This window comes from Aegilops tauschii, chromosome 7 (genome assembly GCF_002575655.3).
Source record: "Aegilops tauschii subsp. strangulata cultivar AL8/78 chromosome 7, Aet v6.0, whole genome shotgun sequence".
In the NCBI taxonomy this organism is placed as follows: domain Eukaryota; kingdom Viridiplantae; phylum Streptophyta; class Magnoliopsida; order Poales; family Poaceae; genus Aegilops; species Aegilops tauschii.
This window is the reverse complement of record NC_053041.3, coordinates 515,418,652-515,444,522: the sequence shown is the minus strand read 5'-3', so window position 1 is coordinate 515,444,522 and position 25,871 is coordinate 515,418,652. Positions and strand designations below refer to the sequence as shown.

Sequence of the window (25,871 nt, the reverse complement as noted above, 5' to 3'; positions counted from 1 at the left end):
TGGCTCTAATACCATATTGAATTCATGCACCAGCCAACTCATCCAAAAGTCCGAACTGATGGAGGGAGGCGGGCAATATATTTCAACAGTAAGCATAACCATGAAATATATTAGCATTCACATATTAAGTAAGATATAAAAGAGAAAACATGCAGTGCAGCATTATATGTAAAAACTTCAGTAAAAGATGCATTGCTACTCAGCAAAGTTTGCATCTCCTAAAAGTGCAGTTTAGCATGGTTGTAATGTCATGTTGATTAGACGTTCAAACCAAAGTAGCGTGCATGATTGCACTTAGCTCACAGCCTTATCTAGGTTTACCATAGCTAGTTCAAATAAACAAAAATTTCTGTCCAATGATCCATGACAACCAGAAGTATCTATGACCAATGATTAAAATCGCGGGAGAAAGGATTTAGCGGAAGGCCTCCGATGCAGTGAAAGTGTAGCCTAATCAGCATGATCTACCACGATTCACAACGGCACTCAAATCACGGGGCAGATTCCCTGTAGAGGTCACACCGCCATCGCGCCCGTTGCGCATGTGATTTATAATTGTGGATATGACATAAGAAGTGAAACAAAACATAATTTCTACCTAAGGTATATACAGTTTTCATTTTTCTTCAAGTCCGCTTATGTAAAATTTAGGCTTTATCCAAACAAAAGCATCTGAGAAATTGGATTCGGGATAGTAAATGCCAACCGCTGAAGAATCACCACCTCACTTCTTTAATGGCCAACCTCTGAAGATTTACCACTTCACTTATTTAATGGTTCTCCCACTTGCATCCTGGAAGGGCGGCAAACTTATTATAATCTGGACCTTCCTTCCGCTGAAACTGCTCCTCCAGTGCTTGATGGCATCCAGAAAGGAAAAATGTTTCAAGTGATACAGGAAGACCACTCCGTGGCAGTGACATCAGCCTGGGGCACTGATCAATCGATAGACACCGAAGCGAATAAAAACCATCCAGATCAGGAAGCCACAATAAATTAGAACAATCAACAATCGACAGCTTCACAAGGGAAACAAGGTCACACAACTGTCGCAGAGATGATAGCCCGTCAAAAAAGCGTACTTCCAGCTCTTTCAGTGTTGTCTGATGGCCTGCTTTAGGCAGTTGCATAACTTGAGGGCACCCCAATAACTCTAGTTTCTGAAGACATGGCATGTCATCTAAATACGGCACGGATTTCAGCCCATAACAACAGAATATCTTCATCACTTCAAGGGACAATAGTGATTCTGATCCCTCAATGGATGATATCCAATGACAATTAGAAATGTTCAACTGTTTCAGCATCCTCAAGTGGTGCAGACTTACCGGTAGACCCGTTATCTCAAGAGAGCCACAGTCGAATAGACATATTCTTTCAAGAGATGAGAGGTTATTCAATAACTTGGAGAAAGAGGATGGTTGCAGGTAGCAATCCATTAGTACTAGGTCCTTAAGTGACAAAGTAAGCACAGGACATTCGTTCTCACCCAAGAGTGTGGTAATCACTAAGAAAGCATTCTGCTTATCAATGCCAAATATTTTCAACTTTTTGAGTGATTTCATATTGTGAAAGACTGTCGTGGGCATTTGTACCAAACTGGTAACATAGATGTCCATATATTCTATAGACACTAGGTGATGAGAGCGCAAGACATGGAAGGAGGTTGATACCACGTGACAAAATGATCTTGATAGTTCAAAACTGTCCATCTGAAGCTTAATATTGATTACTTCCTTGTCAAGTACAGCTATATGTCTGAGTGTACAAGGATGGGTGGGATATGCTCTTAACCGTGGACAGCCAGCTACAGAGAGATGTCTGAGATTCTGTAGCACTTTATCATCGTCCACAAGGCACCACTCCGGTTTGGGTAAGCGCTCTAGTAACAATGTTTGCAAAGAAGGGAATCCAGCATGGCCAAAGAACTCCTGACCGAGTGCTTTTATTTCTTCCATTCGCCGCACTTCAAGAGTACTGAGAAAGGGAAGGTCCCCTAAAGGTGGAAGGACCTCCCATCTATTGCAATCTCGCACACAGATCAACTTCAATCTTCTCAGCCAATCAGACTCTAGCCAAGAAGGAGACTTGACACCTGGGTACCCACTAATAGTTAGCTCGTGAAGATGGCGGTGTGGCTTTAATACATCAAGCACCTCAAAGCCCTTGTCCATATCATGAGCACCATCACATGATTCCCATTGTAGCTCCAACTTAGAGATGTGCTCCTTCAAGTCTAGACGAGACTTAGCAGCATCCTCGCTGCTTTTAACATTCTCCAGAAACCTAACAGAAAGCTCTCCCCCGATCTGGTTGAGATCCTTCAGTCGGACCAAACTTTGCTCTTCCTTGTCAACAAGGAATTCTACTGAACCCTCAACGCACAAAAGTTGACGTATACCTGATAACATGAGAGTGTAAGCCTTCTCTACATCGACATGCACCAAGTTAATGAGCCTGCTAATGCTTTCAGGAAGGCTGAAATGACCTCCAGTATTTTTCACTTCCCTCCTTGAATATTTCAGATGTGTCCTCTCGTTTGAGCAAGATATCCTCGCAGAGTAACATGAATGATACAACACAAACAAGGATTGTAGATGATGGAGTCTGGAGATTGTTGTGGGCAGTGGGGAATAAGTGCGTCGGATGGCTAGATAACGCAGGTGCCTCAGATGATTGACAGCTTCAGGCAAGCTTCCAAAGCAGCATCCGCTTACATCCAACACCCGGACACACTTGAGTTTATCGAGTATATCATGACTCAGAGAGTCTTTGGAGCAGAACCAAGAATCATTCAGAATTATAAATGTCCTCAATCTTCCAAGACCATCATATTTCACAAGATCTCCCAATTGTTCGGCAGACACAGACAAATGCGTAATATGATGTGGTAACACCCCAATGCTACCATGGTCAATCCTAAAGCATTCGCCATGGGAAACATGAAGTGCGAGGTCATTCATTGAATCATGCATAGTGTAATATGTTTGACCTCCGCAGCAAAGCACTTGGAAAAATGACCGAACTAACAGATCATTGAAATAGCTCCTTCCAATATCTTCCAATCTTCTACTGTTATTTCCTTCTGGATGAACAAGGCCCTGAGCTATCCACATCCAGATCAGTCTATTTGAATCAATACGATAACCTTTTTGGAATAAACTATAATATACAAAGCACTGCTCGAGGTGTTTCGGCAAACTATCATAACTTTGTGAGAAAGGTTGGGAACGTCGTGCCTTTTCCAGGGCCGATGGCTTCATGTTTATATGCAGGGTCGCGACCTCCCTGATAGCGTACAAGTTGTTGGGATTACAATCTTGGAGAACAAGAGATAGACTAGAGATAGATATCTAATTTAACAAGAATATAAACCATAACAGACTCCTAGTCTATCCTATGCTACAAGCTTCGGTCGTTGCATCCCTTGGCGCATACGATGAGGGTAGCTTCTGTCACGTTGTTTAACACCCTCCCTTAATCACAACTTCGCAAGTTGAGATTACGTTTGAACTCTTCAAGATTTCTTGTGGGTAAAGCCTTGGTGAAGCCATCTGCAACCTGGTCCCTTGAATGCACAAAACGAATTTCCAACTGTTTGTTAGAAACACGTTCTCTTACAAAATGGAAATCTATCTCAATGTGTTTTGTCCTTGCGTGAAAGACCGTATTAGCAGACAGATAGGTAGCACCAAGATTATCACACCATAAACATGGAGCCTGAATATGTTTCATACCAAGCTCTTTTAGCATGGACCGAACCCAAATGATTTCTGCTGTGGCATTTGCCAATGCCTTATACTCAGCCTCTGTACTTGACCTTGATACAGTTGCTTGTTTCCTTGCACACCATGATATAAGGTTGGGTCCAAAGAATACTGCAAACCCACCAGTAGAGCGTCTGTCATCTAGACAGCCTGCCCAGTCTGAGTCAGAGAAAGCACTAACAAGTGTAGATGAGGACTTGCTGAAAGTGAGACTAAGATTCAAAGTGTGCTTTTACATATCTTACAATACGCTTTGCAGCAGTCCAATGAACTGTGGTAGGTGCATGAAGAAACTGGCATACTTTGTTAACAGTAAAGGAAATATCAGGTCTTGTCAGAGTGAGATATTGAAGTGCTCCTATTAAGCTTCTATACCTGGTACTGTCCTCTTGATTCAAGGGATCTCCTTCTGTAAGAGACAGTTTTTCTGTACTAGACAGGGGAGTTGGTACAGGCTTACACCCTTGCAAACCAACCCTTCTTACCAAATCATTAGCATATTTTTCTTGGGAGAGGTGAAGACCATCCTCAAGGTTTCTTACTTCAATTCCTAGGAAGAAGTGCAAATCACCCAAATCCTTGAGAGCAAACTTAGCACTCAGATCCTTCAACAATCCTGCCACTGCCTCATCAGATGAACTAGTGACAATAATATCATCAACATAGATAAGCACAAATATAGATGTATTTGCCATTCTATAAATAAACAGTGAGGTATCTGATTTTGATGGAACAAAGACAAGTGCTTGTAATTTTGACTGAGACGTGAGTACCATGCTCGGGGTGCCTGCTTCGGTCCATAAAGAGCTTTATCAAGTTTACAAACTTGAGAGGGTTAGTTTTTATCGACGAACCTGGGAGGTTGTTTCATGTATACTTCCTCTTCCAGAACACCATGAAGGAACGCGTTCTGTACATCTAGATGTCTAAGACTCCAGCCCCTGGAAACAGCAATAGATAGCACAAGACGAATAGTAGCAGCCTTGACAACAGGGCTAAAGGTATCTTCATAGCCGATGCCATATCACTGTTTGTAACCCTTAGCCACAAGTCTGGCCTTATACCGATCTATGGTTCCATCAGATTTCCTTTTAATTCTGTAGACCCACTTGCAGTCAACTAAGTTTTTACCTCGTGGTGGGGGAACCAAATGCCACGTTTTGTTCTTCTGAAGTGCCACGTGTTCTTCTTCCATAGCTTTTCTCCACCGTGCATCTCCGAGGGCCTCATCCAGGGTGCGTGGTGTTGGAAATATGCCCTAGAGGCAATAATAAATGGTTATTTATTATATTTCTTTGTTCATGATAATTGTCTATTGTTCATGCTATAATTGTGTTATCCGGAAATCGTAATACATGTGTGAATACATAGACCACAACGTGTCCCTAGTAAGCCTCTAGTTGACTAGCTCGTTGATCAACAGATAGTCATGGTTTCCTGACTATGGACATTGGATGTCATTGATAACAGGATCACATCATTAGGAGAATGATGTGATGGACAAGACCCAATCCTAAGCATAGCTCAAAGATCGTGTAGTTCGTTTGCTAGAGTTTTTCCAATGTCAAGTATCTTTTCCTTAGACCATGAGATCGTGCAACTCCCGGATACCGTAGGAGTGCTTTGGGTGTGCCAAACGTCACAACGTAACTGGGTGACTATAAAGGTACACTACGGGTATCTCCGAAAGTGTCTGTTGAGTTGGCACGGATCGAGACTGGGATTTGTCACTCCGTATGACGGAGAGGTATCTCTGGGCCCACTCGGTAATGCATCATCATAATGAGCTCAATGTGACTAAGGAGTTAGCCACGGGATCATGCATTAAGGTACGAGTAAAGAGACTTGCCGGTAATGAGATTGAACAAGGTATTGGGATACCGACGATCGAATCTCGGGCAAGTAACATACCGATTGACAAAGGAAATTGTATACGGGATTGATTGAATCCTCGACATCGTGGTTCATCCGATGAGATCATCGTGGAACATGTGGGAGCCAACATGGGTATCCAGATCCCGCTGTTGGTACTTGACCGGAGAGGCGTCTCGGTCATGTCTGCATGTCTCCCGAACCCGTAGGGTCTACACACTTAAGGTTCGGTGACGCTAGGGTTGTAGAGATATTAGTATGCGGAAACCTGAAAGTTGTTCGGAGTCCCGGATGAGATCCCGGACGTCACGAGGAGTTCCGGAATGGTCCGGAGGTGAAGAATTATATATAGGAAGTCCAGTTTCGGCCACCGGGAAAGTTTCGGGGGTTATCGGTATTGTACCGGGACCACCGGAAGGGTCCCGGGGGTCCACCCGGTGGGGCCACCTATCCCGGGGGGCCCCATGGGCTGAAGTGGGAAGGGAACCAGCCCTTAGTGGGCTGGGGTGCCCCCCCATGGGCCTCCCCCTGCGCCTAAGGTTGGAAACCCTGGGGGTGGGGGGCGCCCCACTTGGCTTGGGGGGGAAGCCACCCCCCCTTCCCCCTTGGCCGCCGCCCCCCCCCCCATGTAGATGGGTTCCATGGCCGGCGCCCCCCCCTCCAGGGGGCCTATATATAGTGGGGGGAGGGAGGGCAGCAACACCACAGCCCCTGGCGCCTCCCTCTCCCCCTGCAACACCTCTCCCTCTCGCAGAAGCTTGGCGAAGCCCTGCCGAGATCCCGCTACTTCCACCACCACGCTGTCATGCTGCTGGATCTCCATCAACCTCTCCTTTCCCCTTGCTGGATCAAGAAGGAGGAGAAGTCGCTGCTCTGTACGTGTGTTGAACGCGGAGGTGCCGTCCGTTCGGCACTCGGTCATCGATGATTTGGATCACGGCGAGTACGACTCCATCAACCCTGTTCATTGGAACGCTTCCGCTCGCGATCTACAAGGGTATGTAGATGCACTCCTTTCCCCTCGTTGCTAGTATACTCCATAGATGGATCTTGGTGATGCGTAGGAAATTTTAAAATTCTCCTACGATCCCCAACAGTGGTATCAGAGCCAGGTTTATGCGTAGTTACTATGCACGAGTAGAACACAAAGCAGTTGTGGGCGTAGATGTTGCCAATTCTTCTTGCCGCTACTAGTCTTATCTTGTTTCGGCGGTACTGTGGGATGAAGCGGCCCGGACCAACCTTACACGTACGCTTACGTGAGACAGGTTCCACCGACTGACATGCACTAGTTGCATAAGGTGGCTAGCGGGTGTCTGTCTCTCCCACTTTAGTCAGAACGTGTTGAGGATATAACCCTTAGAGTCACCCGCCGGGAGAGACCAGGTTACTCATAATGGTCATCACGCGAAGCCCAGTACCGAGCTTGAAGACGGCGGGTCAATGATGGGCCTAAGACCCGGAGATGGCTTAAGGCCCGTAGTGATAAACCGCCGTATGGCAAGACTTGTAGTGTAAGGCAAGAATAGATGAGAGTTCGAGCCGGACACTCTTATGAGCTGGCCGGGACTCTGAGAGCCGCTGGGCGTCAACCTCTCTATATAAAGGGACGACCCGGCGGCGGTTTAAGGACAAGGAAGATCTCGTCGAGAGCCAGGCATAGCAATCAAGCTCCCTGGTCATCGAAACCATAATCAATACCACCTCAACTGGACGTAGGCTTTTACCTTCACCGTAAGGGGCCGAACCAGTATAAACCCCTGTGTTCCTTGTCCCGTTTAACCCCTTTAAGCTTCCTAGCTACGATGGCTCCACGACTAAGTCCTAGCTCGAGGACATCTGCCGTGACAATTCCACGACAGTTGGCGCCCACCGTGGGGCCAGCGCACGATGGATTTGAGTTCTTGAAGGGCAGCTTCGAAGGGCTCAAGGGATACGCTGTGGGCTGGATGACCAAGAGTCGTCGCAGCAAGCTCTACATCGACGATGCAAACTGGGGCCCCGACGCCGGCTCAATTGAGTACGGGTACCGGGTCCCCTTCGGCGGAATTCATGTCTTCATTGGCAAGGTTGGTGAGCCGGGCCCTGAGCCGGATCTCTGCGCCGGTCTCATCGAGACGACTCAGCGCGCACGACCCGCCCGGGCTCTACCTGCCTTGAAGCATGTTTTTGTGGGATGTGTTCATGGAGGACTCTCTGAAGGGTCTGGATCTGGTGATGAGACGGCCGCCGGCTCTGACGGCGAGTCGTCTACGGATGAGTCAAACTCGTTGTATCAACTTCAAGATCGCAGGCTCAGGGGTTGTTCCGATGGCGACAGCATTCCGGACCCCTTTGAACCGCCGAGCCGGGTTGGAATCTTCATGGCCGGCGCGCAACCTGTTCAAAACCCCGCCTCCAGGTCAGGAAGCCCGGTGCCTTCGCCGGCTCAGGTGCTGATGGATTTTACAGATAAGATGACGGTCCTGTTGACCGCTACGGTAGCTCCGGCGGATCAAGTTCAACATGACGCGGAGGTGGCACAGTTAAAACTGGATCTAGCAAAGGCCAAGGAGGATCTGGCGGCGGAGGGGATCAGGATGGCTGCGGAGAGGGCGGCTCTCGACGCCCAGACTCAGCTGATTCAGGCACAGTCCTTCCGGCTCACGATGGATCAAAACGCATCCAATGAGGTCATGAGAAGGAGGCATCAAAAGACCCAATCTCGACTCCCTCCGGTTTATGATCCTCGAAACCTCTTCAACACGCCAGGTGCAGGGTCTAGTAACCCGCCGGAGATCATAGTGCCTGGGGCTGGGACACCAATTCAGCCCCAAGTAATGGGACCGCCCCGGGCGAACCCTGCCCCGCCTCAGTATGTGCCAATACCACCGGGTCATTATGCCAACCCGTTGGAAAACATGGTCGCCGCGGCGGCACGGCTGGCGGCTCTCCCAATTGATGGCGACTCTCCAACTGCGGTCGAAACCCGTCGGGTCAGGGAGCTCCTTCAGACAGCTCTGGCGCAGCAAGAGGCGTACTCTTACAGCCGGGACAGGATCCATTCAACCCCTCGTCCAGGCCGGAGCCTGAGCTATAGCAGACACATGGTTTCAGCGACCGGCTCAAGTAATGTCCGACGCCATGACGTGCCACCTGGCCATGGCCCGGCTCATAACGGAGCCTTTCACACAGCAGACCAAGACAGAGCACGGCAAGAGGCGGAGCAGGTGCCTCAGTTGACGGCTTACCAGACACCCCCGGCTTATCCGACGGCTTCCGTCGACGTGGGTATCCCTACGAGGACTGGAGGTGTCCCTTGTTTAGTGCCGGCTCTCCGCGACGAACGTCTACCCAAGGACTTCAAAGGGCCTAGGAAGGTGCCTAATTACACGGCTGATTTACAACCCGGAGCCTGGATCGAGAGTTACGAGATGGCCATGGAATTGCTGGAGGTCAGTGAAGCGGCGATGGCCAAGTACTTCACCATGATGTTAGATGGGACTGCCCGCATTTGGTTGAAAGGGCTGCCGCCGAATTCTATCGGGTCTTGGGCTGAGCTGAAAGCCCGGTTCATACAAAACTTCAAGGATACCTGTAGGCAGTCTATGTCAATTGTGGATTTGACTAACTGTAAACAGCAGGAGGGTGAGTCTACGACACATTGGGTTCGCCGGGTCAAGGAGATAATACATTCATCTGATAAGATGGATGCCGGCTCTGCAGTCTTAATGTTGGAGCAGAATTGTCGCTTCCTGCCCCTGAAGATGAAACTCGGGCGGCTCAAACGCGACTGCAATGATATGGGTACGCTGATGGCGGCTCTCGTCAAGTACGCCGACTCTGATAGTACCAAGGACCCCGCTTCAGATGATGAAAGGACAGGGAAGGGAAGGAAGAATGGCAATGGCAAGGGTCCTCAGCATAACCCGGCAAACCAAGGAGGTAACAAGCGTAAGGCTGATGGCAACATGGAGTTTGTGGCCAATGCCAACTCACAGGGAACAGCCAGCGACGTAAAGGGAGGCCACCTCCCCGAGCTGGCGGGTCAGGCCCGACGCTCGAGCAGTTGTTGAGCGAGCCTTGTCCGAGGCATTGATCTAGGGAGAAGCCAGCTACTCATCTATGGAAAGATTGCGCAATCATGAAGGCCCTTAAGAATTCCAATGCCTTTAATGGCAACAATGGCCCGGGTGGCGGCTCAGGCGCTGGCGGTTTTCATGGCTCGGGCGGCGGCTCAAATCTTAATCCTCAGAATGGTCAAGGGGGCTTTAATCAGCAGTCCGGCCAGGGTCATCAACAGCAGCAGGGGGGTTACCAGACCAATCCAAAGCAGCTTAACGGTGGACAGTATCACGTGTTTACCACCAGTCTGTGTAAGAGAGATCAGAAGCTTCATAAGAGGGCTGTGAATGATGTTGAGCCGGCGGTTCCACGCTATTTAAGATGGTCTGAGCAGCCTATTGTGTGGAGTAGGGAGGATCACCCTCCCCGGATTGACAATCCGGGTCACTTGGCCCTGGTGGTGGCTTCTCAGGTGGGAGGATATAAGTTCACTAAGGTGCTCATGGATGGAGGCAACAGCATCAACATCCTCTATTATGAGACCTTCCGTCGTATGGGGTTGATTGATAAGAACCTCAGCCAGTCCAATACTGTTTTCCATGGCGTGGTGCCTGGTAAGTCGGCTTATCTAGTTGGTAAGATCGAATTGGAAGTGGCCTTTGGAGATGAGTACAACTACAGGGTGGAAAAATTGACCTTTGAGGTGGTCAAGATAAGAAGTCTGTATCATGCCATATTTGGGCGGCCGGCTTACGCCAAGTTCATGGCACGGCCGTGTTACATATACCTACAGCTCAAGATGCCGGGTCACAATGGGACCATTACGGTTCATGGTAGCCGAAAGGTAGCCTTGGAATGTGAGGAAGGCGACGCGGCTTATGCAGAGTCTGTTTGTGCAACAGAGGAGCTGAAGTTCTACAAGGATAATGTTGACCCAACAGATATGACATCTCTGAAAAAGCCGACCACGGAGCATGAGCCGGCAATGAAATTTAAGTCAGCTGATGAGACCAAGCTTGTTGATTTCGTTCCAGGTGACTCATCTCAGCAGTTTAGCATCAGTGCCAATTTGGATCCAAAATAGGAAGGCGCGCTCATCGAGTTCATCCGTGAGCACATGGACATCTTTGCATCGAAACCTTCTGACATGCCAGGTGTACCTAGAGAACTCGCTGAGCACACTCTCAATATTGATCCGAAATTTAAGCCGGTCAGGCAATTCCTTCGGCGGTTTAATGAAGAGAGGCGGAAGGCCATTGGTGAAGAGGTGGCCCGGCTCTTGGCGGCCGGGTTTATTGTTGAAGTCTTTCATCCAGAATGGTTAGCTAACCCGGTGCTCGTGCTCAAGAAGAATGGCACCTGGCGGATGTGCGTGGACTACACGGACTTAAACAAGGCGTGTCCGGCTGATCCTTTTGCCCTTCCCCGTATTGATCAAATCATTGATGCTACGGCGGGTTGCGAGCGCTTGAGTTTCTTGGATGCTTATTCTGGATACCATCGGATTAAAATGGCAGTTAAGGACCAGGTGAAGACGGCGTTCATCACTCCCTTTGGAGCCTTCTGTTATGTGTCTATGCCTTTTGGACTCAAGAGTGCACAGGCGACTTACCAGCGTTGTGTGCAGAATTGTCTTCATAACCAGATTGGGCGCAATGTTCACGCCTATGTGGATGATATCGTGGTTAAGTCCAGGGAGAAGGAGACCCTGGTAGATGACCTTAGAGAGACCTTTGATAATCTCCGGGTTTACAAGATGATGGTTAACCCGGCCAAGTGTGTTTTTGGTGTTCCTGCAGGCAAGCTCTTGGGTTTCCTGTTTCTAACAGAGGCATTGAAGCTAACCCGGAAAAAGTCAAGGCAATCACCTCTCTGGCTAAGCCGGTGTGTATAAACGACGTCCAGCGCCTGGCGGGTCGTATCGCTGCTTTAAGCCGGTTTATAAGCCGTTTGGGTGAGAAGGCCATGCCGTTGTACCAGTTGATGAAGAAAACTGATGACTTTATCTGGAATGATGCTGCTAATGCTGCTTTTGAGGATTTGAAGAGACAGCTGGCCGAGCCCCCAGTCCTCGCTGCTCCGGTTGACAAGGAGCCCTTATTACTGTATGTAGCTGCCAACACACGAGCCGTCAGTGTGGCTGTGGTGGTGGAGCGCAAGGAGGAGGGTAAGGAATATCCGGTTCAACGGCCAGTTTATTACGTCAGTGAAGTGCTCATCGAGTCCAAACAGCGGTATCCACATTGGCAAAAGCTTGTTTATGGTGTGTTCATGGCAAGCCGGAAGCTTAAGCACTATTTTCAGGGTCACCCCATTATGGTGGTTAGTTCTCCTCCCCTTGGAGATATCATCCAAAACAGAGAAGCCACAGGGAGAGTGGCTAAGTGGGCTATAGAGCTTGGGCCTCATGGTCTGAAATATGTACCACGCACTGCTATTAAATCTCAAGCTTTGGTGGATTTCATCAACGATTGGACAGAGCTGCAGGTGCCTGAAGAAAAGCCAAATAATACATATTGGACTATTCACTTTGATGGGTCTAGGCAATTGGAAGGCTCGGGGGCTGGAGTTGTATTGGCTTCCCCTAAAGGTGACAAGTTTCATTATGTGCTACGGTTGATGTTTCCTTGTACTAACAATGCGGCTGAGTACGAGGCCTTGCTCCATGGTCTTCGGATGGCTAAGGAGATGAGCTTGAGCCGGGTAAGGTGCTTCGGCGACTCAGATCTAGTGGCTCAACAAGTATCAGGCAAGTGGGACTCCAAGGACCCTCTCATGGCGGCTTATCGCCGTGAAGTGGATGCCATTGCTGGACACTTTCAGGGTTACCAAGTAGAGCACATCGATCGCAGGAAGAACGAGGCGGCTGATGCATTAAGCCGGCTGGGCTCTCAGCAAAAGCCGGTGCCGCCTAATATTTTCTTGGACATCCTGCATAACCCTTCGGTCAAGGTACCTACAGAAGGAGACTCAGCTGTCCCTAACCCGGAGGCACAGTTGGTGGCGGCTCTCCACATCACCCCAGACTGGACAGTACCATATTTGGCATACATGACCCGGGGAGATTTGCCTGAGGATGAAACTTTGGCCAGAAAAATAACCCGGCGGTCTAAGTCAATGGTTGTTATCAATGGTGAGCTGCATCGCCGCAGTGTCACGGGAGCGTTCCAGCGTTGTGTCTCCCCTGAGGAAGGTCAAGAAATCTTGCGTGAGATTCACGAAGGGGATTGTGGCCATCATGCCGGCTCAAAATCCCTTGTGGCCAAGGCTTTTCGTCATGGTTTTTATTGGCTGACGGCTCATGCTGATGCGGAGGACTTGGTCAGTAAATGTGATGGTTGCCAGAGGTTCTTGCGACGGGCTCATGTGCCGGCTCAGGAGCTGAGGATGATACCAATCACTTGGCCATTTGCGGTCTCGGGGCTTGATATGGTTGGGCCTTTTAAAAGGTCCAAGGATAAGAAGACTGACCTGTTGGTGGCAGTTGACAAATTTACAAAGTGGGTTGAAGCAGAGCCAGTTAGCAAGTGTGACGCAGCCACGGCGGTTCAGTTCATGAAAAGGGTGATATTTCGCTTTGGCTTTCCACACAGCATTATAACTGACAATGGTACCAATCTGTCTAAAGGCACCATGGAGGAGTTTTGTCAACGAGAGCATATTCGGCTTGATGTTTCATCAGTGGCTCATCCTCAATCCAATGGTCAAGCGGAGAGAGCTAATCAGGAGATCTTGAAGGGCATTAAGCCCCGGCTTTTGGTCCCTTTACAACGGACGCCGGGTTGTTGGGTGGAGGAGCTACCCTCCGTGTTATGGAGCATCAATACTACTCCTAACAGGTCTACGGGTTACACGCCTTTCTTCATGGTTTATGGAGCGGAAGAAGTCCTCCCTAGTGACATCCGTCATGACTCGCCTCGAGTGGCGGCTTATGTTGAGGCGGATAATGAACAGGCGCGCCAAGATGCTCTTGACTTGTTGGACGAACAGCGTGACGTGGCAGCAGCTCGTTCAGCGATTTACCAACAAGACCTGCGCCGTTGTAACACCCCGAGAATCATGCTACAGTAACTCTCTGTGATTAAGCTAATCATGTTGCTAAACAGGGCTTGATCACATTGGAATCACATTTCTTTTCAAACTCCTAATCCAAACTTCAATTAAATTTAAAGTGGAAAATAAAAGTTTTCAAAAATTTAAACAAAAATGTTCGGGCCATGTCAATTATTGCATCGGTAATTATGGTGAAGTAATCACATTTTTATAAAATGCCTAAATGCTTTTAAATGAATTAAAATAGAAAAGAAAATAAATAAATAAAGAGAAAACAGATCAAAAAGAAAAAGAAAACAAACAAGAAAAGGAACCCCCTTCCCCCACTGGACCCTGGCCCAACAGCCCCCCCCTGCTGGACCGCGGCCCAGCTGGCCATTGGGCCAACCAGGTCGGCCCCCACCCCTCTCACCTTATCTCCTCACCCCCCCCACTCTCCACCGACAGCCACCCCCCCACTCCCCCCGAAATATCTCCTCTGCCTCCCCCGATCAGGATCGAGGAGGAGGCGCTCGACCCCGCTGCCACTGGACCTCTCCGCCGCCGCCCGAAGCTTGCCGTCGCCGGAGCACCCCCCCCCCCCCCCCGCCGGCCTGCTTCCCCTCCTCCCCTGCGTCGCGTCGTCCCCGACCCCCTCCACGAGCCCCGCTGCCTCGTCCCTACACCCACGGTGAGGCCACGGCCTCGTCCTCCTCTCTCCCTCGCCCCGCGCTCGCCGTGGCCCTCGCGCCCGTTGGCCGCGCCGGGGCTCGCCCTGGTCACGCCCCGACCGCACACCCGCGCGCCCGCACGGCCATCGCCCGCGCGCGCCCCGACCGCGCGCCCGCGTTGGCCACGCCCCGCCTGCCCCCCCCCCCTCGTCGTCGCGCTAACCTCGCCGTCGCGTGCAGGCCCATGGCCTCGACCGCCCCCCCTCGCTGCTTCTTCCCCCACGCCCGACCGCACAGACGCGCGCCCGCACGGCCATCGCCGTCGTTTGCCTCACCTCCGCCGATCTCCGCCCCGTCGCCACGGTGGCCTCGCCCCTCTGCACCACCTCCGGCGGCTGGCCCCGCACCACCGCGGCCTCGCCCCGCTCCGGCCATGGCCGGCGCCGTGCCCCGCCGTGGCCGCCAGCGCCCACGCCCGCGTGCCCCTGGGCGTGCGCCCGAACGGGGCGCGCCCGTAACCCGCACCCGCATCGCCCCCTCTGGGCCACTGCCAGGTGGGCCTCGCCCCACCTGAGCCACTGCCCCATGGGCCTATGACAAACGGGGCCCAGCCCAGAGAACATGTTAAAAAAAATGAAATAGAAAAAAATAAAAAAAAATAAATACATAATAATAATAAAAATAGTAATAATAATAATAATAATAAAACAATAAACTAATAAATAAATAAATAAATAAAAATAAAATTAATAATAGAACAAATAATAAAAATAAATTTAATTAATTAATTAATTAATTAAGTTAATTAATCCTGTTTGAATTAATCTAATTAGATAATTAATTTAATTAAACAGTAATTATTTAGCTAAACCCTAATTAACCTAAACAAAGAATGACAGGTGGGTCCCACTGGACCCACATGTCAGTTTGACTTAGTCAACCCCTGTTGACTGCTGATGTCAGCATGACATCATGCTGATGTCATAAATCCAAATTTCGAATTAAATTAAATAATTAATTAAATTCCAGAAATTAATAAAATCTTTAGAAAATCATATCTTTTAATCCGTAACTCGGATTAAAATATTTTCAACATGAAAGTTGCTCAGAACGACGAGACGAATCCGAATACGCAGTCCGTTCGTCCACCACACCTCCCTAACCTATCGAACTAGCAACTTTCCCCCTCCGGTCCGTCTGTCCGAAAACGCGAAACATCGGGAATACTTCCCGGATGTTCCCCCCTTCGCCGGTACCACCTACTGTCGCGTTAGGACACACCTAGCACCGCTCATTGTCATGTCACGCATCGTCATGCTTATGTTTGCATTGTATTTACTGTTTCTTCCCCCCTCTTCTCTCCGGTAGACTACGAGACCGACACTGCTGCTGCCCAGTTCGACTACGGAGTCGACGACCCCTCCTACTTGCCAGAGCAACCAGGCAAGCCCCCCCCCTTGATCACCAGATATCGCCTATTCTTCTCTATACTGCTTGCATTAGAGTAGTGTAGCATGTTACTGCTTTTCGATATCCTATCCTGATGCATAGCCTATCCTTGCTACTACTGTTGATACCTTTACCTGCAATCCTACATGCTTAGTATAGGATGCTAGTTTTCCATCAGTGGCCCTACATTCTTGTCCGTCTGCTGTGCTATGCTATCGAGCCGTGATCACCTGGGCGGTGATCACGGGTATATACTATATACACTATATACATGACACATGTGATGACTAAAGTCGGGTCGGCTCGTAGGAGTACCCGCGAGTGGATCTTTGTGGCGGAGCGACAGGGCAGGTTGAGACCGCCTAGGTGAGAGGTGGGCCTGGCCCTGGTCGGCGTTCGCGGTTACTTAACACGCTTAACGAGATCTTGGTATTTGATCTGAGTCTGGCCATTTGGTCTATACGCACTAACCATCTACGTGGGAGTAGTTATCGGTATCCCGACGTCGTGGTATCAGCCGAAGCTCTTTTGACGTCAGCAACTGAGTGGCGCGCGCCGCATTGGACCGTAAGCTCGCGCTTGTATTAAGGGGGCTAGGTCTGCTTCTGGCCGCGTACGCAACGTGCAGGTGTGCATAGGGCGATGGGTTCAGACCCCTGCGCGCATAGGTTTAGACCGGCGTGCTGACCTCTCTGTTGAGCCTAGGTGGGGCTGCGACGTGTTGATCTTACGAGGCCGGGCATGACCCAGAAAAATGTGTCCGGCCAAATGGGATCGAGCGTGTTGGGTTATGTGGTGCACCCCTGCAGGGAAGTTTATCTATTCGAATAGTCGTGTCCCTCGGTAAAAGGACGACCCGGAGTTGTACCTTGACCTTATGACAACTAGAACTAGATACTGAATAAAATACACCCTTCCAAGTGCCAAATACAACCCGGTGATCGCTCTCTAACAGGGCGACGAGGAGGGGATCGCCGGGTAGGATTATGCTATGCGATGCTACTTGGAGGACTTCAATCTACTCTCTTCTACATGCTGCAAGATGGAGATGGCCAGAAGCGTAGTCTTCGACAGGACTAGCTATCCCCCTTTTATTCTGGCATTCTGTAGTTCAGTCCACTGATATGCCCCTTTACACATATACCCATGCATATGTAGTATAGCTCCTTGCTTGCGAGTACTTTGGATGAGTACTCACGGTTGCTTCTCTCCCTCTTTTCCCCCTTTCCTTTCTATCTGGTTGTCGCAACCAGATGTTGGAGTCCAGGAGCCAGACGCCACCGTCGACGACGACACCTACGACACTGGAGGTGCCTACTACTACGTGCAGGCCGCTGACGACGACCAGGAGTAGTTAGGAGGATCCCAGGCAGGAGGCCTACGCCTCGTTCGATCTGTATCCTAGTTTGTGCTAGCCTTCTTAAGGCAAACTTGTTTAACTTATGTCTGTACTCAGATATTGTTGCTTCCGCTGACTCGTCTGTGATTGAGCACTTGTATTCGAGCCCTCGAGGCCCCTGGCTTGTATTATGATGCTTGTATGACTTATTTATGTTGTAGAGTTGTGTTGTGATATCTTCCCGTGAGTCCCTGACCTTGATCATGCACATTTGCGTGCATGATTAGTGTACGGTCAAATCGGGGGCGTCACAAGTTGGTATCAGAGCCGACTGCCTGTAGGAATCCCCCTTTCCACACTCCTTGGCCGAAGTCGAGTCTAGACATTACAAAAACTTTTACTAACATGGCTGTGTGTCTTACGGGCCCACGTCGCCATTGGGTGGTACTAGGATCTTTTACTCCTCGACCTTTACTCTGGGACTCTGAACTCTCTTCTACTGGGGTCAAACGAATTTACTAACTTTAACACTAGGATCCCGTGACCGCATTCACCCCAAAGTTGGATAAGCCATAGTTGTTTCTTAGAATAGTATTTTGAACAATTCACACACTGTCATTTGACTCCTTTGAAACGTCTTTGCTTTCAGATGGAACCCACGAGGCAGGTCGTTCGCCACACGACGGCCATTGGTGCCTCGGGATCACCTGCGGTGCTAGCTGAGATGATGACCTATCTGGGTTATCGCTGGCACCCTGAGTACACCGTCTACGAGGAGTACCAGAACTTTAACCAGGAGCAGAACCGTGCCATCGTCCACCTCTACTCGCGGGAGTATGACTCCACTACTGTGCTGCACACCGCACATGGTGTTGGTGTGACCATCGATATGGCTGTCCACGATGCTGCCTATGCTGCTCTGACATGTCTTCGTGGAGAGTATCGGGAGTTGGACACCTCCCCTTTCAGGCATATTGCTATCGCATCTGATGTTGGTGCGGAGGGATACTATACTGCTGCCTACTCCACTGTCACCCGAGAGCCCTTCTACCATCAGAACCTGGTTCTGCATGCTGATGGGCTGGATCGAGCTAACCGAGCTCTTCGCCACGAGATGTACACCACCCGTCAGCACCTTTACCGTGCCCTGACGCTGCTGCACCCCTTTGTCCGATCTGGACAGGTACCGCGTACTGCGATCTACCCAGCCAGGACCGTGATGCCCCACGGTGTCGGTTGGCCAGAGGTGGGAGGCTACTCCCCCGCACTTGGTCCTCTTCTGCCACCTGAGCGTCGGGCTCTACACCTGAGTATCCGAGGCCCCCAGTCTGCTGACGTGGAGGGCTATCCGTTGCCTCACTACCAGCTGTCGGGCTACGATTACCTCCACAGTACCTCTTGGGACTGATGTAGGCTTGCTTGTAGTGTTAGATGCATTCGCTGTGAGCCTGTGTGCCGCCTATGTTGTTTTAGTCTATGTACTGAACTCTGTGTACTGAACTCTATGCATGACCCCTTTGTAAGTTATGCCGACTACTATGTAGTAGCTATCGTGCTCCTTTCATTATGCATGTTTCATCATGAATGATTCTTGTCTTTGCAAATTTCTCAATGCTGAACTACCCCTGTTATATATTAGCAGGATGGTTAGACCAGGTGGTCATGGTCGTGGTGGCGATGCCCCACCACCACCTGAGTACATGGCTGGTATGATCCAACAGTTTGAACTGAACCGCCAGTTCATGGAAAATATGATGGCTCAGTTTCCTCGCCCCAATATGAACCAGCAGCCAGCCCAAGTGACTCTTCAAGATTTCATACGCCTCAACCCAACCATCTACCGCAGCTCAACTCAGCCTTTGGATGCTGATGACTGGCTCCGTGACATCACCTATGAGATGGAGTCTGCTGATGTAGCCCTTGCCAGCTATGTCACCTTTGCTTCCTTCTTCTTGAAGGGACCCGCAGCTCAATGGTGGGACAGCCACAGGCGTACTATGCCAGCTGGAACAATCATCACATGGCCAGACTTCCAAGCAGCTTTCCGTGCCCGCTTCATTCCTCAGGGGAGTCATGGACCGGAAGAAGCGTGAGTTCCGCAACCTCACCCAAGGCAACAAAACTGTTGAAGCTTATCAGCGGGAGTTTCTGGACTTGTCCCGCTATGCTGAAGAGGACATTGCAACTGATGCACGCAGACAGGAGAAGTTCCGTGATGGCCTTCAAGCTGACATCAACCTCGCACTTCTAGTGCATGACTTTGCTGATTTCGCCACCTTGGTGAACAAGGCCATCAATGTCGAAACTGGTCTGCAGGAATACCAGAGCTCTCACAGGCGCAACCGTGACACGGGCTCATCTTCGGGCTCGCCCGCACAGAAGCGTAAGATATGGATCCCGAACAGCATGTACCGTCCAAATGCATCTGCCCCAAGGCAGACATATGCTGCACCTCGTCTGCCTCCACCACCATCTAGGCAGTCAAGACTTCCAGCTCCACCGTCCCAAGCCCCTGTTCCCACTCCCAATAATGGTCTGTGCTACAAGTGTGGACAACCTGGTCACCGTGCCAGGGACTGCAATCAGAATCAGAATCAACTGGCCCTTCCAGCAACGGGCCGTGGTAACAACCAACCCCGCAACAACAATGCTAAGCCTTATGGTCGTGCTCATGCCAACCAAGTTGATCTCAACGAAGCTCAAGACCAGCCTGCTACTGTGATGGGTACACTCCTCGTAAATTCAGTACCAGCATCCGTTTTATTTGATACAGGTGCATCGGATTCATTCATGTCAGAAGATTTTGCATACAAGCACGACGTTAAATGTGAGGAGATGAACACCTCTGTATTGGTCAAAACTCCCGTGGGACAGTGTCAAACCTCCCTGGTTGGCATCGACGTCCCCGTGGAAATCGAAGGGCTGGAATTCTATGCCTCTCCCATTATCCTGAAGTCGTCTAACATCGACCTCATTTTGGGTATGGATTGGTTGAAAGCGCATACTGCTTCTATAGTTTGCGCCACTAAGACCGTCCATCTGCTACACCCTTCAGATGAGATAGTTACTTACCAAGCCCATCTGGTGCAAAACGCCGAGGCAAGGCTCTATGCATTGAATGCATTGAATGCTGCACCACTAGAGGGCATTGAAAACATTCCCGTTGTGCGTGAATTCCTCGACGTCTTTCCTGAAGAACTTCCAGGGATTCCCCCTGCTAGAGCTGTCGAATTCATCATCGACTTGAAACCAGGCACCACTCCTATAGCCAAGCGACCCTACAAAATGCCGCCGCATGAACTCCTTGAGCTTAAGGAGGAAATCGACAAATCTCTTCGCAAAGGATTCATTCGCCCAAGTTGCTCTCCTTGGGGAGCACCTTCCCTCTTTGTCAAGAAGAAGGATGGGACAAACCGGTTAGTTCAAGACTACCGTCCTATAAACCAAGCTACCATTCAGAATAAATACCCCCTTCCTCGGATCAATGATCTGTATGATCAACTGGCGGGTTCGTCAGTGTTCTCTAAGCTCGACTTGAGGTTGGGCTACCACCAGATCCGTGTTCGCGAAGAGGATATCCCAAAGACCGTCTTCGTGACTCGCTATGGTTCATACGAGTACACCGTCATGTCTTTCGGTTTAACCAATGCTCCAGCCACCTTCTCTCGTCTGATGAACTATATATTCATGGATTACCTCGACAAGTTCGTCGTGGTTTATCTGGATGATATCCTGGTATTTTCCAAGAACGAAGAAGAACATGCTGAACATCTTCGACTTGTGCTGGAAAAGCTACGAGAGCATCAACTATATGCCAAGTTCTCCAAATGTGAATTCTGGCTACCGGAAGTAACCTATCTTGGGCATGTCATCTCTAAGGATGGTATTGCCGTCAACCCCGAGCGAGTTCAGTCTATTCTTGATTGGACTCCTCCCAAGAACGTTAAGCAAGTCAGAAGTTTTCTCGGTCTCGCCAGCTATTGCCGTCGATTCGTCGAGAACTTCTCCAAGATCGCCAGGCCTCTGACTAACTTGTTACATAAGGGCGTCAAGTTCCAATGGACAGACAAATGTCAGGAAAGTTTCCAGGCACTCAAAGATAAGTTGACTTCTGCTCCAGTTCTAGCTCCACCTGATACTAAGAAGGACTTTGTCATTTACTGCGACGCTTCCCGTCAAGGATTAGGCTGTGTCCTAATGCAAGACCGCAAAGTGATTGCTTATGCCTCTCGGCAATTGCGCCCTCACGAAGAGAACTACCCAGTTCACGACCTCGAACTTGCTGCTGTCATACATGCGCTGAAGCAGTGGCGACATTACCTTCTCGGTAATCGTTGCGAGATCTTCACTGACCACCAAAGTCTGAAGTATCTGTTTACTCAGCCAGACTTGAACCTCCGTCAGCAGAGATGGATGGAGCTTGTTGCAGACTTTGACTTGGGTATTTCCTATACGCCAGGCAAGGCTAATGTAATGGCTGATGCCTTGAGCCGCAAGTCTTACTGCAACCACCTCCAGGTTCACAAAGTTCAGCCCTCGCTTGTTGAAGAATTCAGGAAGCTGAACCTCCATATTGTTCCTCCGGGTGCACTCGCCCCCCCCTCCTAAGGAGTTTCGCAAGATGAACCTCCGTGTTGTTCCCCAGGGTTCCCTCAATACCCTGGCCGTCGAACCAGATCTCTTGGACTCCATCAAGAGAATACAGGGATATGACTCTGAAGCCCACAAGATTAAACGCTACCTCGCAGAAGGAAAGCCCTCATTCTTCACCATTGCTGAAGATGGCACCTTATACTTCAAGGGCCGCCTAGTGGTGCCATGTGCAGAGAAAAACCTGGATATGACACAGGAAGTTATGAAAGAAGCTCATGATACGCCTCTATGTATCCATCCTGGTAGTACGAAGATGTACCAAGACATCCGTCAAAGATTCTGGTGGTCTAATATGAAGCAAGACATTGCTCGTTATGTTGCTGAATGTGACGTTTGCCGTCGTATCAAAGCAGAACATCAAAGGCCTGCTGGAACTCTGCAACCTATCTCTATTCCTAAATGGAAATGGGACCATGTTGAGATGGACTTCGTCACTGGATTTCCCAAATCACAGAAAGGTAATGATGCTATTCTTGTCGTCATTGACCGGCTTTCCAAAGTTGCACATTTTCTGGCAGTCAAAGAAACGATCACTGCTAGCCAGTTGGCAACGCTCTATATGTCCAGGATTGTTTCACTCCACGGTATTCCATTGGTTATCAGCTCAGACCGTGGCAGCTTATTCACTTCAAGATTCTGGGCAAGTTTCCAAGAAGCCATGGGAACTCATCTGTCATTCAGTACTGCATTTCATCCTCAGTCGCAAGGGCAGGTTGAACGCGTCAACCAAGTTCTCGAAGACATGCTTCGAGCTTGTGTTATTTCCTTCGGCAAGAAATGGGAGGAATCTCTCCCGTATGCTGAGTTCTCTTATAATAATAGCTATCAAGCTAGTCTGAAGATGGCCCCCTTCGAAGTGTTATATGGACGAAAGTGCCGAACCCCTCTGAACTGGTCAGAAACTTGGGAACGTCCACTCTTCGGTCCGGATATTATCCAAGATGCCGAAGAACAAGTCCGCATTATCCGTGAGAATCTCAAGACTGCTCAGTCACGTCAGAAGAGTCAGTATGACCGTCATCATAAAGACATGGTCTATCAACCTGGCGAAAAGGCTTATCTTCGAGTCACACCTATGAAGGGTGCTCACCGCTTCGGGATCAAGGGCAAACTAGCTCCTCGCTATATTGGCCCATTCACTATTCTCGAAAGGCGTGGAAAAGTGGCATACCAACTGGAGCTACCGCCGAACCTTTCTCAGGTTCACGATGTGTTCCATGTGTCACAGCTCCGCCGTTGCTTCAAGGACCCAATCCGAGCTGTGGATCATGAAGTGCTCGAATTGCAGCAAGACCTCTCCTATAAGGAGCATCCGGTCCGCATTCTCGACCAAGCTGAACGCCGCACACGTCAGAAGGCGATCAAGTTTCTCAAAGTCCAGTGGTCGCACCATTCTGAAGATGAGGCCACTTGGGAACGAGAGGATCGTCTGCGCGAAGAATACCCCGCACTGTTTCCTTATACCTCCTAAATCTCGGGACGAGATTTCTCGTAGTGGAGGAGATTTGTAACACCCCGAGAATCATGCTACAGTAACTCTCTGTGATTAAGCTAATCATGTTGCTAAACAGGGCTTGATCACATTGGAATCACATTTCTTTTCAAACTCCTAATCCAAACTTCAATTAAATTTAAAGTGGAAAATAAAAGTTTTCAAAAATTTAAACAAAAATGTTCGGGCCATGTTAATTATTGCATCGGTAATTATGGTGAAGTAATCATATTTTTATAAAATGCCTAAATGCTTTTAAATGAATTAAAATAGAAAAGAAAATAAATAAATAAAGAGAAAACAGATCAAAAAGAAAAAGAAAACAAACAAGAAAAGGAAACCCCCCCCCTTCCCCCACTGGACCCTGGCCCAACAGCCCCCCCTGCTGGACCGCGGCCCAGCTGGCCATTGGGCCAACCAGGCCGGCCCAGGTCGGCCCCCACCCCTCTCACCTTATCCCCTCACACCCCCCACTCTCCACCGACAGCCACCCCCCCACTCCCCCCGAAATATCTCCTCTGCCTCCCCCGATCGGGATCGAGGAGGAGGCGCTCGACCCCGCCGCCACTGGACCTCTCCGCCGCCGCCCGGAGCTCGCCGTCGCCGGAGCACCCCCCCCGCCGGCCTGCTTCCCCTCCTCCCCTGCGTCGCGTCGGCCCCGACCCCTTCCACGAGCCCCGCTGCCTCGTCCCTACACCCACGGTGAGGCCACGGCCTCGTCCTCCTCTCTCCCTCGCCCCCGCGCTCGCCGTGGCCCTCGCGCCCGTTGGCTGCGCCGGGGCTCGCCCTGGTCACGCCCCGACCGCACACCCGCGCGCCCGCACGGCCATCGCCCGCGCGCGCCCCGACCGCGCGCCCGCGTCGGCCACGCCCCGCCTGCCCCCCTCGTCGTCGCGCTAACCTCGCCGTCGCGTGCATGCCCATGGCCTCGACCGCGCCCCCCCTCGCTGCTTCTTCCCCCACGCCCGACCGCACAGACGCGCGCCCGCACGGCCATCGCCGTCGTTTGCCTCACCTCCGCCGATCTCCGCCCCGTCGCCACGGTGGCTGGCCCCGCACCACCGCGGCCTCGCCCCGCTCCGGCCATGGCCGGCGCCGTGCCCCGCCGTGGCCGCCAGCGCCCACGCCCGCGTGCCCCTGGGCGTGCGCCCGAACGGGGCGCGCCCGTAACCCGCACCCGCATCGCCCCCTCTGGGCCACTGCCAGGTGGCCCTCGCCCCACCTGAGCCACTGCCCCATGGGCCTATGACAAACGGGGCCCAGCCCAGAGAACATGTTAAAAAATGAAATAGAAAAAAAATACATAATAATAATAAAAATAGTAATAATAATAATAATAATAAAACAATAAACTAATTAATTAATAAATAAATAAATAAAAATAAAATTAATAATAAAACAAATAATAAAAATAAATTTAATTAATTAATTAAGTTAATTAATCCTGTTTGAATTAATCTAATTAGATAATTAATTTAATTAAACAGTAATTATTTAGCTAAACCCTAATTAACCTAAACAGAGAATGACAGGTGGGTCCCACTGGACCCACATGTCAGTTTGACTTAGTCAACCCCTGTTGACTGCTGATGTCAGCATGACATCATGCTGATGTCATAAATCCAAATTTCGAATTAAATTAAATAATTAATTAAATTCCAGAAATTAATAAAATCTTTAGAAAATCATATCTTTTAATCCGTAACTCGGATTAAAATATTTTCAACATGAAAGTTGCTCAGAACGACGAGACGAATCCGAATACGCAGTCCGTTCGTCCACCACACCTCCCTAACCTATCGAACTAGCAACTTTCCCCCTCCGGTCCGTCTGTCAGAAAACGCGAAACATCGGGAATACTTCCCGGATTTTCCCCCCCTTCGCCGGTACCACCTACTGTCGCGTTAGGACACACCTAGCACCGCTCATTGTCATGTCACGCATCGTCATGCTTATGTTAGCATTGTATTTACTGTTTCTTCCCCCCTCTTCTCTCCGGTAGACTACGAGACCGACACTGCTGCTGCCCAGTTCGACTACGGAGTCGACGACCCCTCCTACTTGCCAGAGCAACCAGGCAAGCCCCCCCCCCCTTGATCACCAGATATCGCCTATTCTTCTCTATACTGCTTGCATTAGAGTAGTGTAGCATGTTACTGCTTTTCGATATCCTATCCTGATGCATAGCCTATCCTTGCTACTACTGTTGATACCTTTACCTGCAATCCTACATGCTTAGTATAGGATGCTAGTTTTCCATCAGTGGCCCTACATTCTTGTCCGTCTGCTGTGCTATGCTATCGGGCCGTGATCACCTGGGCGGTGATCACGGGTATATACTATATACACTATATACATGACACATGTGATGACTAAAGTCGGGTCGGCTCGTAGGAGTACCCGCGAGTGGATCTTTGTGGCGGAGCGACAGGGCAGGTTGAGACCGCCTAGGTGAGAGGTGGGCCTGGCCCTGGTCGGCGTTCGCGGTTACTTAACACGCTTAACGAGATCTTGGTATTTGATCTGAGTCTGGCCATTTGGTCTATACGCAC

The 25,871-nt window shown here is 50.0% G+C and overlaps 1 pseudogene; it reads right to left on the bottom strand.

Annotated features, from left to right (window-relative positions):
* Positions 1-770: 770 nt before the first annotated feature.
* The window catches only part of LOC109770343 (putative disease resistance protein RGA1), a 67,501-nt pseudogene continuing 42,400 nt past the window's right edge, over positions 771-25,871 (bottom strand).